This window comes from Doryrhamphus excisus, chromosome 13 (assembly GCF_030265055.1).
Source record: "Doryrhamphus excisus isolate RoL2022-K1 chromosome 13, RoL_Dexc_1.0, whole genome shotgun sequence".
Classification (NCBI taxonomy): Eukaryota; Metazoa; Chordata; class Actinopteri; order Syngnathiformes; family Syngnathidae; genus Doryrhamphus; species Doryrhamphus excisus.
This window is the reverse complement of record NC_080478.1, coordinates 9,043,035-9,061,636: the sequence shown is the minus strand read 5'-3', so window position 1 is coordinate 9,061,636 and position 18,602 is coordinate 9,043,035.

Sequence of the window (18,602 nt, the reverse complement as noted above, 5' to 3'; positions counted from 1 at the left end):
ATGTGTTGTATTCTAAAGCCATTACTTGGTTTTGTATTGTTAATGCATTTTGATCAATAAAGCTACTTCAAAGCAAGTAATTAAAACAATAAACTTGCAGTACATTGTATAGACATCAGGTGGTGCTGTTGTGCTATAATTCACTGTCATTGGCGCAAGTCACCTTTTATATCAGTTCATGCCATAATTTAAGTGTTCTCACATTTTGACAAAAACGACATAACCTATCCCACTCTTATCCCACAAAATAATACAAATTTGGTATTCTTTCTTATTTGCTGTGTCATTGCAGCTGTCAAGGAAGAACACAAATACCACACCAGGAGAATAACAATGGGCATTAGGGCGGAAACTCCTTCCTTTAATTTTCCCCTACTGTTTCTAAAAGCAGATATAAATCATACGAGGAACTGATGAGTCATTGCAAGCAATGCTGCAAAGAAATATGGCAAAGGGATTACAGTGTGACCGGTATCTGTTTTCTTCCTAGATTTAATGTGCAAAAATACCAACTACCAAATACCAACATTGCATTATGTCATAAACTGGTCCAGTTTGTAATGATAAATTAATTAGAATTTGCAATTTTCCAAGAAATAATATCCTTACATGTGCAGCATAAAGTAACAATTAGGCCATTATTAAATGTATTTAATATTTGTTTTAATTTTTTTTAATGTAATACAGTATATTTTATATGTAATTCTATGTTGCAATGTTGCCTCCATGTTCGTTAGGGACATCTTGTTCTATTGCTTCATTGCATTGCATCAACTAATAAAACGGCGGGGAAAAAATAGCAAAAATGGTTTAAAAAATATTTAAATTTAGTATGAAAATGTTCAACACAGACTCACATACCAAAAATACATTAATATTAACTTAGAATGCGTCCCGGATGCCTGAGGTGTTCCAGGCATGCCCAGCCGGGAGGAGGCCCAGTGGCAGACCAAGGACACATTGGAGGGATTATGACTCACAGCTGTCCTGGGAACACCTTGGTGTCCTCCCTGTGAAACTGGAAGAGTTGGCCTGTTAATAGGAAGTCTGGGCTTCCCTACTGAGACTGCTGCTTCCATGACTTGGATCCGGATTTTCATTTATTCATTCATTTTCTATACCGCTTATCCTCATGAGGGTCACGGGCATGCTGGAGCCTATCCCAGCTGTCTTCGGGCGAGAGACGGGGTACACCCTGGACTGGTGGACTTTGAATAATATATCATTTTATTATTTCAGTCATATTTTTTTGTTTAATTGAATGTCGCAATAAAATGGCCTCCGTGTTTCTCAGGGACATGACATTATTACCACAATGATGCAATTGCTTGATTGCATTGTGTCAACAGATAAAATGTCTAAAATGGTTGGGAAAAAATATTTTAATTAGGTTAAAAAAATTTAAAAAAATAAGTAAAAATATTAACAAATATAAAATAAGAAATATTACAAATATTTAATAAATAAAACTATAACACAAAAATAAAAATGATATGTATTTAATATTTGTATTATTATTTATTTTATTAATTTACTTTTAATAACATATATATTTTCATAATTTATTTTTGTAATTCCATATTTCAGTCTGATGGCCTCCATCTTTGCCAGGGACATGTCATGCTCTACTTACATTTCAACTGGGAGGGTACATTTCGTGCAACAGGTATGAATAGGTATGCAGCAGAATGCGCACATAATTCACTCATAATCATAGATACAGATCCCATTCAGGAAACATAATAGTGCACCGTTCTAATGACAGTGACAGAAATGCATTATCTCATAAGACCGTGATGTGTTAATAAGCAATATAACACGTTCAAGAATAATTACCAAAACGCTTGAAACACAATTTGTATGTTTTAAATCCAATCAACATGCTTTCATGTCATTAAACACATCCAAGATCCAACTGTAAATGTTCCTGCAAAACATCAACGACTTTTGCCATGCTGCTTCATACCTCAGTGCGACAAAGGCGTGTTCCTTATGTCCTTGTGAAGTCATCCAGCTTAGTGGATGGACCTGTTCAGCACCACCTGTGTACGTCCCTGTGACAATGATGGCCCACAGCAGGGAGGCTAAAAGGATCAACTAGCATGTGTGTAAGAAGTTGTGGGGTTAAGATGTGCTCCGATAGGGTTATCCTATATAGTCAGGCATTCATTGAAGCTTTTATATTGCTGCAATAGCTTTTAGCCATTGAAGTAAGAGAAAACATTATTATATATAATAAACATTATTCATATAATAAATTAAATAAATTAAATAAAATATTATTATATTATTATAAATAAATACAATTCCCCCCATTTCTCTAGAAATATTACAATAATGATCATTAATTATTTGTATACATTAAAAATGCTGATTATTTTATTATATTTTATAGTATTAATTCTTTCATGGAACATTAAATAAATATATGTATTTAAATAAATGTAAATACATTTTAAACAATTTAATAATAAATAATAATTTTTAAATAAATGTGTATGATTATAGTTTTTAAAAGTTTAAAAATATCTTATATTTCAGTTGAGTGTTCATTATTTTATGTGACATTTTTCCAAAATAACATTATTTTAAAATGCCATTGTACTGGTGTCTATTTTTATTATTATTTCATTTATTATTTTACCTGAAATGTTCTATTTTTAAAAATATCAAATTTTGTTGTATATGTTTTTACATAACTTTCTGTAAATAAATTCTAAACAAATTAACAATAAATCATAATTTTAAAATAAATGTGTATGCTTATAGTTTTTAAAAGTTGAAAAATATCTTATATTTCAGTTGAGTGTTAATTATTTTATGTACCATTTTTCCAAAATATATAAGATTATTTTAAAATGCCATTGTACTGGTGTCTATTTTTAAAATAATATTATTTCATTTATTATTTTACCTGAAATTTTCTATTTTTTAAAATATCACATTTTGTTGTATATTTTTTTACATAACTTTTTGTATATTTTTTGTTAATTTATTTACTGGGACTTGCCTCTTTGTCCTCATTGTGAGGTCCATTCCGAGTCACCAGAAGGTTCCTCATGCCCGACTAAAGCATTAATCCTATATTAAACACAATGTAGACTTAAGTTATCAAATATGGCTGCTTGAATGCTTTAAAAAAGCCAAAGTTCTGTAATAAATTTGTCCATGTCTTGTTTGGTGGAGGCCCTGTAGCGTTTACACCCTGTGGTACATTATCAGTGATGACATCCTATAATTTACATTTCTTTCTTACTCCTTTTGTTCATCAGAAGAGACGCTGCTCTCTACTAACATAATGCGCCATCTTGTGATGCGTGGGCCGCTGTCCGCTGTCTTCCAAGGAATGCACGAACGTTAGCGACAAGTGTGGCAGTCCTACTTAATAACCGCCGGTCCCTGTTTCACAAACCAAACGAACAAGGATCAGCATTTGTAATGACTGAAGAATGTAGGTACGTTAGATGGGGACATGGATTGAAGGGGATCAGCAGTGTGTGGCGGCGTGCAAACAGGAAGTCACCTCCCTGTCACGGCCGAGTTTGTTGGTGGAAAAGCAGGCTTTTCGGAAACCCGGTGCATGTGCGGACTTGCCGGGAGCACTCTTAGCAAAGGTTGCTAATGAAAATGACAAGTGCCATGAAATATGCCGGGTTGGATGTTTGAATGGGATTATGAAAGCCAACTAATCAACTTTCTCTTGTCATTTTTGTACACGTGACTGCTCTCACTTTGTGTACTTGATATATTTGTCACACAGGCTTCATCAGGCCAGGAAGCATATTTGGGAACTTTAGGAGTGCTAAAATTGGACCTCACGTTGGGGTAAGAAAGATGAATAATGAAATAATAAAAGATACAAAAAATATTTTTAAATTAATTCGGACAATAAAATGTAATGATAATATTGCATATTAAAAAAAAACATCTCATAAAACTCTAAATTATCCCATCCATCCACCCTTTTTCTATGCTGCTTATCCTCACTGGGGTTGCAGGTATGCTGGAGCCTATCCCAGCTGTCTTTAGGCGAGAGGCAGAGTACACCCTGGACGGGTCGCCAGCCAATCACAGGGCACATATAGACAAACAACCATTCACACTCACATTCACATTCACCACATTTCAGAAAAAGAACATCATCCCAACAGTAAAATATGGTGGTGGTAGTGTGATGGTCTCAGGTTGTTATACTGCTTCAGGACCAGGATGACTTTCTGTGGTAAATGGAACCATGAATTCTGCTGTCTACCAAAAAAATCCTGAAAGAGAATGTCTGGCCATCGGTTGATGACCTCAAGCTGAAACCAACTTGGGTTCTGCAGCAGGACAATGATCCAAAACACACCAGCAAGTCCACCTCTAAATGGATGAAAAAAAAAACAAATGAAGACTTTGGATTGGCCTGACCTGAATCCTATTGAGATGCAGGAAAGCTTTCCAGTGTGGCTGAATGACAACAATTCTGCAAAGATGAGTGGGTCAAAATTCCTCCACAGTGCTGTAAGAGACTCATTGCAAGTTATCACAGAGGTTTGATAGCAGTTCATTAATTCATTCATTTTCTACTGCTTATCGTCACGAGGATCGCGGGGGTGCTGGAGCCTATCCCAGCTGTCTTTGGGCGACAGGCGGGGTACACCCTGGACAGGTCGCCAGCCAATCACAGGGCACATATAGACAAACAACGGGGAGAACATGCAAACTCCACACAGAGATGGCCGAGGGTGGAATTGAACCCTGGTCTCCTAACCACTCGTCCGCCGTGCCGCCCCTGCAACTACCAGTTAATTCATTCATTCATTCATTTTCTTCCGCTTTTTCCTCACAAGGGTCGCGGGGGGTGCTGGAACCTATCCCAGCTGTCTTCGGGTGAGAGGCGGGGTACACCCTGGACTGGTCGCCAGCCAATCACAGGGCACATATAGACAAACAACCATTCACACTCACATTCATACCTATGGACAATTTGGAGTCACCAATTAATCTAGCATGTTTTTGGAATGTGGGAGGAAACCGGAGTACCCGGAGAAAACCCACGCATGCACGGGGAGAACATGCAAACTCCACACAGAGATGGCCGAGGGTGGGATTGAACTCGGGTCTCCTAGCTGTGAGGTCTGCACGCTAACCACTCAATCACCGTGCCGCCCCTGTAACTACCAGTTCAATGAAATTAAAATACAAGAAGAAATAAGAGAGGAAGAAGAGAGAAACAGTGTACAGTGGAAATATTTAAACTGTAAACATTTTTACAATATTTCTTGAAAAAACATTTTTCCTATTGTGATATACTCTACTGTTTGATATTTAACAAGATTACACAAATTTACTGCAAACAATAAAGTGTTGACAAGAACCGTGGATTTTTCTGAACCGTGTCAGCAAACGTCAGGGAAAGTACAGACTCAGTACTTGTGACCAAAGCACCTAAGCATCTAACAATAACGATAAAGATCATTTGTCAACAAAAGTGTCCGCTGTTTTTCTCCATTGTTGGATCCCAGCGTTCCTCACCTGTCTCGTAATGTGTGCGTGTCATACTTGGCTGGTGTCAACAGTGTTGGTTCTACCATCGTAATTAGAGAGTGCTATGCTACAAGGACTTCACTGGACGACTTAAAGACAAGAAGGTGTGCAAAGTGCAATTAAGGAATAATTGGAATACCATTCTAGATTACATGGAGATAGTGTCTTGCAAGTGTTATACAACACGGTGAGAGCATAAGACATTAGCATATGAGCTAGCATATGAGCATACATGAGCTAGCTTAGCACAGGGATGTCCAAACTTTTTCCACCTAGCTGCAAGTGTCACTTTGATATTTTATATTAAACCAACACACGTAGATATGCTAAGATGTTATTTATATTTCAAGAAAAATGCATCTCAGCTTTGTGATACATGTGAAAAGGGATATTACTCGTAAGAACTTTGGTCTTTCCTTTTTTTCAATGTTTTTTTTTCTATTTTTGAAATATTTCCACTCTTTTCTTAAATCCAATTGTCCACCCATTTTTTATGCCACATATCCTCACAAGGATCATGGAGGTACACTGGAGCCTATCCCAGCTGTCTTTGGGTGAAAAGCGGGGTACACCCTGGACTGGTCGCCAGCCAATCACAGGGCACATATAGACAAACAACCATTCACACTCACATTCATACCTATGGACAATTTGGAGTCGCTAATTACTAAGCTAACATGCATGCACTGGGATGCTCATCAAAGAGATGCCCAAGTAGAGAGTCGAACCCAGGTCTTCCCGATCTCCAGACTGTGTGACCTACATTCTAACCACTTCTCCACTGTGCTGTGCGGCCCTCTTTTCTTTAATACCTTCATAAATGTTCCTCTTGTAATATTATGACTTTATTCCCATATTTGTATACCAAACCAAAAAAAAAATACAACATTGTGTTTTGTTTTTCATATGACAAAAAACATTAAAAAAATATTTTTTTCTCATTGGACTATTTTCTCTGAATATTTTGACTTCATTCTTGTATAATTACAGCTGTAATTTCTAACAAGTTTGTTTCGCTATTGTCTTCACATGCGCAGCAAGATGGATTAGTCCAATGCATGAGAATGTATGAATGTAGTTTTAAGCAAGTGAATTAATACTAAAACAATAACATATTTAAACTTTAAAGTTTTTATTTAACTTTAAATTGAATATATTCCAGTCACAAGGCATGCTGGGTAGCTTGTAGTACTCTCCTAATATTTTGCCTTGTTTGTAGCATTAGCATAGTAGAGAAATAAACAAGGAGTTAACACACAGTTGATATCCAAGGTTTTATTGTTCATAGTTCATATTGTTGTTGCAGTTGGGCTACCCAGCATGCCTTGCGGGCATTTGGAAATAACACTGTTAAATTACATGTTATGTTTAGTGCTTAGTTGTTGATGTATGTGATGCGTAAATACATAAATGTAAAAAATACAAATGTCAAGAAAGTATTTTTTTAACCAAAAATCCACAAAATGGAAAAAAAGTGATCCACTTAGATTATTTAAATGAGATATACAAAGATATCCAAAGATGCTTTTATACTTCCTCTGCTTTCCAGTGCTGTTATATATTTCTGCAACATTTCTCTCAGTTAAAGTCTGTGTCTGTCTGTGTCAAGACAAAAAAGAAAACACTAAGTGCTGAAACCTGAGCAGAGTTAGGAGGAAAAAAGTGGAACAAAAGACTGTGTTTAATTTTCTTTTTTTTCCCTCCCCTCGTCTGTTTTCTGTGCCTTCATATTTTCAGCACCCTGCAATCAGGGCATCTTGTTAGCTTTGGATTCAGGTTAGACTTGTTGCAGGAGACAACTCCCTGTCCTCCTCCTCCTCCTCCTCCTCCTCCACCCTCCTGATCCGCTCCCTTTTTCACATCTGCTCCACTCATCCATTCACACTTCTGGCATGATGTGCATTTTCTTTTTGAAAAACGGGTGACAAGCAGCATTTTCAAGGCTTGACTGGCTGTCTCTTACTAGCCTTTCTTCCTTTCCTTCGTCCTCCCCTTTCCTTTCTGTCGTCCCCTCGCCTCCTATGACAGGTGAATGCACCTTCAAGACAGAAACAGGTGCATGTCTGATGGATATGACTCGCAGAGATTCACTACCTAAGTCAAAGCAAATAAAGCAGGGGTCTCAAACACGCGGCCCGCGGGCCAAATGTGGCCCGCAGGACACTAGTTTGAGGCCCCCGCCTTGATATGAAAGTTTAATGTTAGTGCGGCCCGCGCAAGTTTGATATGGATGCTGTATGGTATCATGTACCCAGAAAAAATTATTACATTTGATTAATGTTCATGTTAAAGGTTAAATAACTGTTAATAGTTATCCTCCCTATCCGTGTGGAAGTGGTAAGTTTTTGGCTATTTAAGTTTAAAGGAAATAACTTGAAGGCTACCGTTTAGGTAGCTAGCTCTCTAGTTTGCAAGTTAGCATGTGTCTCAAGACCCTGCAGTTGCGCAATATGTTGTAAATAAAAAGAGTATAAATGTGACTATAGTCGTGTTTTGTCATGTCTACAGGGCTCTAATAATGCTTTGTTCATTTTAATCTGAATAAAATAATTTGTCTACCCACCAACTTTATGTGGTTTCTTAAGTTTTTATTATTTGCCGTTTTATTATTATTATTATATTTATTTATTTATTTATTACTGATTGATTGATTTTCTTTATTTTTGATTTGTTTATCTTATTTTGTGTAGAAAAATAAAAAGTAAGATATCTGAGAACAGTGGAATGTTTTATCAGAGCTTTTCTTGTAGAAAATCAAAACCAAAGCAAAGTTTATTCATTTTGCTGTTTTTAATAAATGTGTTTTTTTTTTTTTGGAAAACCTGATGCGGCCTATTCTCGCCCAGACCCTAGCTCCAGTGGCCCCCAAGTAAATTGAGTTTGAGACCCCTGAAATAAAGGCTTTTCTTCCTCGCCTATGCTAAGGTTTCCCAAACTATAAATCGGGACCAGACTTAATTTCTTAGCAAAAGGGCTATTATAGTACATTTAAGTCTTTTGCACTCTTTACCCTTAGTTTTGCACGATATATGGCAATATAAGATGAAGTTGAGTATGTTTCAGTCCCATAGGAGGAACCTAAATTAAAACCGCAGTACTTTCTTTGAGAATCCTTGGTTTAGGACCTTGACATTAAAGATGCAACCGTTTGTCTGAATGAGGCCCATAAAAAAAAAAAGTGTGGACGTTGCTGCGGTAGTACGGCAAGATGTCAATCTTCCTGTTCTGTGGTCTGCAAAGACAACACGCCCTGCTTGCAGCCCTTGAGCAGGGCACGCCGTGATTGTTCAGAAGAATTGTGGAGAAAAGGAGTGCGCGGTTCGTGTAATTCTCCGACGAGTTGGGACGTGTAGACTGAAACTGGGCACGAGAAAAAGCAAAAGGGAGGGAGTGGAAGACGCAAGGAGGTTATGGGGAAGTATCACAGGTGGATGTGTGAGGTGTTTTTTTTTTGTCTTCCTTAAATCAGGATGGAACTTTTAGAAGTGAAAAGTTAATGTTAAGGCTGACTAAGGCCACAATGAAAACTAAAAACATACTAACTAACTAATTAACTAACAAACAAGCTTTTTCTTGTATAAATCATAATATAACAACTCCCCCCCCTAATAATACTGTAACTTTAAGCTATATTAACTTAATGACATACCATTACAACTTACATTGTTTTTGTGCATTGATAGCACCTTGGTTAGTGTATAGATCTCACTGAAACATACTCTAACCAAATAAATCAAATTCATTTACTCCAGAAAGCCAAAATTGTTAACACAAACATAGTTTTATAGTTGTATAATTGTAGTTTTACATGAAGAAAATACATCAAAATGCACATACATGTAGAATAAGGGACAAAAAAATAATATTTAATGTCACTTTTACCCTGATTGAAAACATGGTTGCTTACCAAAACGTCGAAGTGGCAGCAAGATCCACACAAACACTACCTTTGGGAGTTATTTCCTAAATAATTGGGACCCAAATATATTAAACTTATATTGCTGAATAGTGCGAAAACTAGAGATGATAGATAGAAAAAGACACACATTTGCGACAAAATGAATCTATTTTGTCGTTTTTTGGTCGATCAAAAATTGTTGCCTTGGTTTGCATGCATTGTCCTCTTAGCAGACAGTACAGTCATCTTGCCGTGATATTAATACACAACATGAGTCCATCTGTACGCTTAATTTTTTTTCCTAGTTAGTGTCTTATCAGCTTTAAAGTTACTTTTACGTTCACTGAAGTCTACTGTTGCCAAAGCAAGACCACATGGACACAAAATCTTCCTGTTTTGCCAAGACTTACATGAATTCAATAATGTCTCTGTCTTTCTTTATGAAAGTGATGGCACTTGTGGTGTAACTGTGTTAGTTACTAAAGAACTACAGAGTCGGCTGCTGATGACATCATTGCTTTTTTCTGGTAAACTATACAACTATCCATGTAGTTTTTTTAAAAGGTTTTTTCTGTTACATGTAAAATTGTTTTGTTCTGGTAAAAAAAATGACTTTACCATTATAACGATATTTTTTGTTACTCCTGTACAAAAATCTAACTTTATTTGAATAACATTAGCTATATATTGTTAGGTTAATTGGCGACTCCAAATTGTCCATAGGTATGAATGTGAGTGTGAATGGTTGTTTGTCTATATGTGCCCTGTGATTGGCTGGCGACCAGTCTAGGGTGTACCCCGGCTCTCGCCTGAAGTCAGCTGGGATAGGTTCCAGCATACCCCCACGACCTTAGTGAGGATAATCAGCATAAAAAAATGGATGGATGAATGGATAGATAGCTATATATTTTTTGAAAGGGTACAAATTAATTCATTCATTCATTCATTCATTTTCTACCGCTTTTTCCTCACCAGGGTCGCAGGGGGTGCTGGAGCCTATCCCAGCTGTCTTTGGGCGAGAGGCGGGGTACACCCTGGACTGGTCGCCAGCCAATCACAGGGCACATATAGACAAACAACCATTCACACTCACATTCATACCTATGGACAATTTGGAGTTGCCAATTGGGTACAAATTTATTCACGTAAAATTGTTTTGTTCACCTTAACTTTTTTTTTTAATTTCCATTATAATATAAAGAAAGTATGCTATGTCACCAAATATGTTGCTACACATGATAAAGGGCTGTACTGAGAAATATTTGGAAAACAAAAATAAAGACACAAAACACAAAGTGATTGATGGCAAATGAGAACATCGCAGAAAAAAAAAATGTTCACATGTCTGTGAAAAGTTTCAGCGGCGAAACGAGAGTGCGGTGGTCTGAACATGTTCTATGGTTTTTATTTGAGTTGATGAAGCAACAACCCTGGAAAGCTGTCCTCCTCCACTATCCCACGGGAATCCCGACGCTCTTCCATAGAGGAAGAGGGATGGAAACAGGAAAGGTGGATGAGGAAGGAGGAGTAGGAGGTGTCAGTCAGGCAGAGGGCGAGGTTGTTGGGGTTAAAGAAGTGGAGATGTTTATCATAAAGACACAGTTCCTGCTTCACTGGAGAGAAATGGAAGCTGTGGAAATGCCTGGTTGAGTGTCATTTTCCCAGAAACATATATTCTCACTGCTACCCTCATGCTGCTCCTTAAATCATTCGTAAATATGACAAATTATGATTTTGAACTCTTCATTATCTTGCATCCCACAGTCTCCTCTCATATAATAATACCTTGTTGTACTTCCAAACAACCACTACAGTACTCACCTCACTTTGTAAGAGTTGTGAAGAATATGATCTGCACTGTATCCGTAATGGACCCACATTACCTGCATGTACGTTGACTTGGCATGTTCTCCCCCCGTGCATGTGTGGGTTTTCTACGGGTACTCCGGTTTCCTCCCACATTCCAAAAACATGCTAAGTTAATTGGTGACTCCAAATTGTCCATAGGTATGAATGTGAGTGTGAATGGTTGTTTGTCTATATGTGCCCTGTGATTGGCTGGCCACCAGTCCAGGGTGTACTCCGCCTCTGGACCAAAGACAGCTGGGATAGGCTCCAGCATACCCGCGACCCGAGTGATAATGTTAAATTGATAAGACAAGCATTTCCGACATGATACAAGTTAAATAAAGGTTCTCCTCCCATTCTGTGTGGAAGTGGTAAGCTTTTGTCTCCTCACTTTACTCTTTTTACTCTTACACTTTACTCCCAGCTCTCGCCTGAAGACAGCTGGGATAGCCTCCAGCACCCCCAGCAACCCTCGTGTGGATAAGCGGTAGAAAATGAATGAATGAATAAATTATTAACAATTAATTATTTATTATGTAAAAAAATGTACAAAGTCTCCCCGATACTGCTTCAAAGTCATTAAAATGTTACATATATATCAATATATTATATATCATCATAATGAAAATGAATAAGAAAATGAAATGTATACTAAACTGTTTAGCGAGACCAGCCATGTTGTTTGGTCTAGAGACAGTGCAACTGAGGAAAAGACAGGAATGCAGAACTGGAGGTAGCAGAGATGAGGATGCTGAGGTTCTCATTGAGTGTGACCAGGATGGATAGGATCAGGAAAGAGTACATCAGAGGAGGAGAGAGGAGAGGAGAGATAGTGAATATATTGGTAGAAGGATGCTGTGTTTAGAGCTGCCAGGTAGGAGACGTAGAAGAAGACCAAAGAGGAGGTTTATGGACGTAGTGAAGGAGGACATGAGGGTAGTTGGTGTGAGACAGGGTTGCAGATGCAAACATTGGGAAAGACAACCCGTTGTGGTGGTCAGGGTGTAATTATGCACATATTTCTGTATAAGGTCATTAGCTAGCCGGAGATAAGAGTGTTTTAAATGTCTAAGCTTGCGTTTAACAGCGGCCTCCAGGGCCGAGTGGAATGAAACCTGATATGGAGATGAAGCCAAGCAGCGCTGGCTCTCTGTTTGGGTGGGACTGCAGGCGGCTTCTTTAGCACCCTAACAAAGCATCTGCATATTTATGACATCTTGCATTTTCTTTCGCTATTTCTCACTGTAACAGTTCCTTGCTATTTTTTTCCCCATTCTGTCACTAATGCTTTTTATGAAATTACAGACTAGTTGTTGGCAGATTGAGTGGAAATGTGGGTGGCCTAGTGTATAATCTTTTTTTTTGTATCTCTTCGTCCACTATTGTTAGCATGCAAAACAGAAAGTATTTCTTTGTTGACATGATTCAACTGCCTATGTGTGTGTGTCATCGCTCGCTTGTTGTTGTTATCTGAGCGGCACTGTTTGATGCATTCTCAGCACAAACATCAGTGACATTGAAATGAAAGATTGAAAGCAGACAAATGCCACAAATAATACACGTACACTCAGCTCGGCTTTTATGAGGCTAAAAAAAAAAATCTTCATAATAAAGCGTCTCCTTGCAAATAATTCAAGTCATTTCTCTGATTTTGTTTTGTTATGTGTCCTTGCAGAAACTGTCAAAACAATATTTTACACAATTTAAAAAAATATATTAATATTTTTTTCCTGATTATGGAGTCGCCACAGCTTATCTTTTTTGATAAAAAAAAGTAATCATAATATTTAAAAGCATACAGTAGTCCCTTGTTTATCGCAGGTAATTGGTTACGCAAATTAATAAATTGACTATTTTCATAGTTAGAGCATAGAAAGTTTTACAGTTTTTTAACATTATTAGCCTTTTAGATATGAAATAACACCCCGATAGTCACCTTTACACTCTTAACATTCTTTTTAACACTACATTACATAGGCTACGGGATAACTGCAGGGATATTAGAGATGACCGCTGCTAGCATAGCAAGCTACTTATTTGACAAGTTAGCCACTCCAATTTAAGAAAGGGCTTTAAACGGAATAGAGGAGTGAGTAAAGTGTAAGAGTAAAAAGAGTAAAGTGAGGAGACAAAAGCTTACCACTTCCACACAGAATGGGAGGAGAACCTTTATTTAACTTGTATCATGTCGGAAATGCTTGTCTTATCAATTTAACATTATCACTCGGGTCGCGGGTATGCTGGAGCCTATCCCAGCTGTCTTTGGTCCAGAGGCGGAGTACACCCTGGACTGGTCGCCAGCCAATCACAGGGCACATATAGACAAACAACCATTCACACTCACATTCATACCTATGGACAATTTGGAGTCGCCAATTAAGTCGCCAATTGCCTACATTAAGTAATTTCAAGCAGAAAAATAGCTAATTTAACAAAAATACATTAAATATCTGATACTAGTTCACTATAATGTTACTGTAATGTTCGGTGAGACACACAAGCACCAGACTTGATCACAATAAAAATAACATTCATTCATTCATTTTCTACCGCTTTTTCCTCACAAGGGTCGTGGGGGGTGCTGGAGCCTATCCCAGCTGTCTTCGAGCGAGAGGCGGGGTACACCCTGAACTGGTCGCCAGCCAATCACAGGGCACATATAGACAAACAACCATTCACACTCACATTCATACCTATGGACAATTTGGAGTCGCCAATTAACCTAGCATGTTTTTGGAATGTGGGAGGAAACCGGAGAACCCGGAGAAAAACCACGCATGCACGGGGAGAACATGCAAACTCCACACAGAGATGGCCGAGGGTGGAATTGAACCCTGGTTTCCTAGCTGTAAGGTCTGCGCACTAACCGTACCGCCTAAAAATAACATAAGAATCATAATAATGACACAGGCTACTGTTGCTGCCGTAATCCACGCCAAGCTAAAACTCAACTGACTGGGAACCCCTGACTCTGAATCACTTCCTGTTCTCCACACTTACATTTACAGCAACACACACACAAGCATGAGTCTCATTCATGTCTTAAATTGCTTATTTTCTGTTATTATGTCTATTATATTGGGTAAATGTAACTATAGGGGTGTTATTCCTTGTCTTGAGGGCTCCAATATTAATCTTTAAAACCATATTTAGAGGATCGTAAAGAAGTTTTCTATGTTCTAACTAAAAAAATATTTCATTTTTAATTAAGGAATGCTATTTTGTTCAAAGTAGGAGCAAAGTAGAAGACAAGGGAGTAAAGAACATAGACAGATGTGGGAATATATTTCTGGAAGATTTAGGAAGATTTCTGTATGTGATGCTTCATGCATATTTTCCTGAAAAGCAGTGTATTTTTGCAATGCATTTTACGCGTTTTTCATAATATTTGTAGCGATTCCCCGCAATGACAGGAAGCCCCTTCTTACTATGGACGGCTTTGTCAATTTACCCTCAGGCTGGAGCTCAAAGAAGCACGTTGAGCAACGCAAGCACCATTTTCTCCAGCACAGCTTTCCCCTGCCCGAGGCAAGCCATGACCTCGCCTCTAGTTTAAGCTATATGTAAATGTTTAAGGCGCATCTATACTTTGAAGTGGCAGAGATGGCCTGGAAAAATGCTATTTGGTTGCTCTTTTGTCCTCTCAAATGTCGTCATAAACCTCCTTCAGCCAGCGGGAACTCAATCAAGTAGAGATGATCCCTCACTTTGGGGCAATGTGGAGTTTCTGGGAGTGGTTCCTGCTGGCTGTGGAGGGTGGAATTTTAGAAAAGAGAGTGGGTGGTGGTGGTGGTTGTGGGGGGTCCTTGCAGACCCTTGGAGCCTCTCTGGTGCACGACCAAACAAAGTGACGCAGGTCACAACACCTTGCAAGGGGTCAATCCCATGTATGCTAACTTATAGTTCCTTACATACATGACATGTTTTAAATGTGTTCGTCCTTACTACGGCATTTGAGAAAAGGAATGCATATACGACATATGAGTTTCATGCATACTTGACCGGCCACTTTATTAGGTACTCCTGCACAGTACAGTAAGCGGCCGATCCCAAAAAATGATGCCATTACAAACATAATAAAGCTCAGTTTGGATTGACATGTTTTGTTATTGTAGATGGACTGATTCCAGTATTTTGCCGCCTCATGTGACCAAAATATTAATTAATATTATGAATATATCAGTCAGTCAGTGCTCTGCAAATAATAAGAATAAAAATAATAACCTACTTTTAAATGTATACATCTGTGACAGTGTCACAATTTTTTTTATTATTGTCATAATTGTCAATATAATCAATAAAATTTAATAAATACAAGTAATTTTATTTTTATTTTTTTCTTATGTGTATGTGTATTTACTATTATAATATTTAATAAAAATATTAAATAGAATAATATAAATTACATATTAAATATATTTTATTTATTTTAGAATAATTCTTCCAATGAGAAACAATGAAAATAAAAATAAGTTTCATGGTCAAAGTGTTGAAGTTATCATTTTCTATATTTAGTTTCATTTTTGTTATATTTTTTTCTTATAAGATTTTTGTATGTGTATTTACCATTATAATATATAATAAAAATATTAAATAGAATAATATAAATTACATGTTATATATATTTTATTTATTTTATAATAATTATTCCAATGAGAAACAATGCAAAAAAAATAAGTTAACTGTTGAAGTTATCATTTTTTATATTTAGTTTCATTTTTGTTATGTTATAATACGTATATCGTGTTATAATATTGTATTTAATGAATACAATAATACATTTTCCAATAGCAAGCAATGAAAAGGCAAATACAAACTGGTGCCTTCATGCAATGGTACATAACATAACATAACATAACATAACATAACATAACATAACATAACATAACATAACATAACATAACATAACATAACATAACATAACATAACATAACATAACATAACATAACAGAAAGTACATTTGGATATACAATACTTTAATATCCACTGTACTATCTACTGAAAGTAATAACAGCCATTTTTGTCTGAACATCTGGCAACCCTAAGTCAACATGTTCATTCATTGGGGTGAATATTTGTGATGCCATGGTTACCTAGCACTGCCTTAGTTCTCTTGGGCAAGAAACTCGCCATAGCTGCACAGGTTGTTAGTGGAATTATCTTCCTTTTTCTCCATGATGATATCTCTGGTGGAGCTTAGCCACTCCATGACCTTCACCTAGAACTTCCTCAGCGAGGCATCATGTCAGAAGACCAGATTGTTCGAAAACCACAGTTCCCTAGTGCTGGCAGCACTCATGCAGCCCCATACCACCAGCATACTTGACTGCAGGCAAACCACAATTATGTTGCTCCTCACTTATGTTGGAAGATATTTAGACAATGTATACTGCTATACAAGCTGTACACTGACTATTTTAAAGTACTATATCCGCATACTGTACGTGTGATGGCTGCATTTCAATCACTATTGCGTGGCCTCACAGCGTGAAGATGAACGACAAGGATGCACTAAACAAACTTTCCTTACGTGTGATGCAAATTGCACAATCTTTGACGGGAAGCAGCCACCTTGGCGAAAGGAAGAGTGTGTGTGTGTGTGTGTGTTGGGGGGGGCGGAGAAAGACAGCACAACATAGGAGATAGAGAGAGAGATGTTGAGAGAAGCCCTTCTCAGCGGCGGTGGCGCGTAGAAGGTCGCGCTGACGTGAGTTTGTGTGCCGCCATGCATGGTTGCATGCACACACACACATACACACGCACACATACACACTCTTAATAAACCTATGCACCAGTCTTGTTTCTTGCTCCAGAAGTGAGTTTCAAGGAAACAACACATGGTCAGTATCTAGTGACATCCATCCATCTTCCCGTGGGGAGAGAGAGGAAACAGCTACGCCTTCATACTCTATTGAAATTGGAAATTATCTGTTACAGGGTCAAACTGTAGCTATCATCAATATTTTATTCCTTGTGCAGGAAATATTTTAGGTAGGGCTGTCAAAGTTAAAAACCCATTAACAGAAATGTCTTTTCAGGGCATTTTTTTTCCGAGGGCCAAAATTGGGAACAAATATTTAGGAGAAATGGAGAAAGAAAAGGGTATTTTGAATGGCAGGTTTAGGGTTCAAAGCCCTGGCATATAGCTGACTTGACAAGACCAAAGTTATTTTTATTTACTGTCGTTATGAGTTGACATCTGTGGAACAGAATCTAAACCAGGGGGTCTCAAACACGCGGCCCACGGGCCAAATGTGGCCCGCAAGACACTAGTTTGAGGCCCCCGCCTTGATATGAAAGTCTAATGTTAGTGCGGCCCGCACAAGTTTGATATGGATGCTGTATGGTATCATGTACCCAGAAAAAATATTACGTTTGATTAATGTTCATGTTAAAGGTTAAATAACTGTTAATAGTTATCCTCCCTATCCGTGTGGAAGTGGTAAGTTTTTGGCTATTTAAGTTTAAAGGAAATCACTTGAAGGCTACCGTTTAGGTCGCTAGCTCTCTAGTTTGCGAGTTAGCATGTGTCTCAAGACCCTGCAGTTGCGCAATATGTTGTAAATAAAAAGAGTATAAATGTGACTATAGTCGTGTTTTGTCATGTCTACAGGGCTCTAATAATGCTTTGTTCATTTTAATCTGAAAAAATAATTTGTCTACCCACCAACTATATGTGGTTTCTTAAGTTTTTATTATTTGCTGTTTTATTATTATTATTATATTTATTTATTACTGATTGATTGATTTTCTTTATTCTTGATTTGTTTATTTATTTTTCATCTTATTTTGTGCAGAAAAATAAAAATTAAGATATTTGAGAACAGTGGAATGTTTTATCAGAGCTTTTATTGTAGAAAATCGGAACCAAAGCACTGAAAAAGTTTGTATATTTTTCTGTTTTTAATAAATGCGTTTTTTTTTTTTGGAAAACCTGATGCGGCCCAGCCTCGCCCAGACCCTAGCTCCAGTGGCCCCCAAGTAAATTGAGTTTGAGACCCCTGATCTAAATCCTTCTATACTTTATTCATATGTCCAGTTTTTCTTTAAAAAGAAAATATATATCTATATAAAACATGTCCCTAGTTTAATTATAAAATATTAGCAAGATTGAATTTTATCTTTGCCTGTTTAAATTTATCCCGGATGTGTTCAGATATGACGCAACACACCGCTAGAGATGTTCTTCAGTTATAAAAATGGAGGCCAGCAATCGGCACTGGACTGCGGCTAAAAGTTTGTTTTTGATCCAAACTAAATTTCAAGATTGGACGGACGAAAAACTTGCAAATACGGAGTTATTCCAACTTGGGAAGCCGGTATCACG